This window comes from Aptenodytes forsteri, unplaced genomic scaffold, assembly GCF_000699145.1.
Source record: "Aptenodytes forsteri isolate BGI_AS27 unplaced genomic scaffold, ASM69914v1 Scaffold254, whole genome shotgun sequence".
Lineage (NCBI taxonomy): Eukaryota > Metazoa > Chordata > Aves > Sphenisciformes > Spheniscidae > Aptenodytes > Aptenodytes forsteri.
The window spans coordinates 40,570-40,892 of NW_008794459.1; positions in this window are offsets into that span (position 1 = coordinate 40,570).

Genomic DNA, 323 nt, shown 5'->3' on the forward strand with positions numbered 1-323 from the left:
GGGGGGAGCCGAGGCTCCAGGCACCCGGGGGCTTGGAGGCAACGCCTCGAGGTAGCTCCAGGCCTGGCCGTGCAGGGAGAGGACGGAGATGGACCAGGCCGGGCTACTTACGAGCGCGGCTCTGGAAAGGAAGACCAGCCAAAGGCAGGGCTGGAGCGCCAGGGGCCGTCCGCGGGCTCGGCATCCTCCTGCGGGACAAGGGGGTGCCTCGGGGAATGGAGACCGGCACTCCGTGCCCCCCACCCCGGGCACAGCCCCCGGTTCAGCCAGGCAAGCACCCTCACGTGCTCTCCACAGGGCCCGAGCGGCGGCAGCAGAGGAGA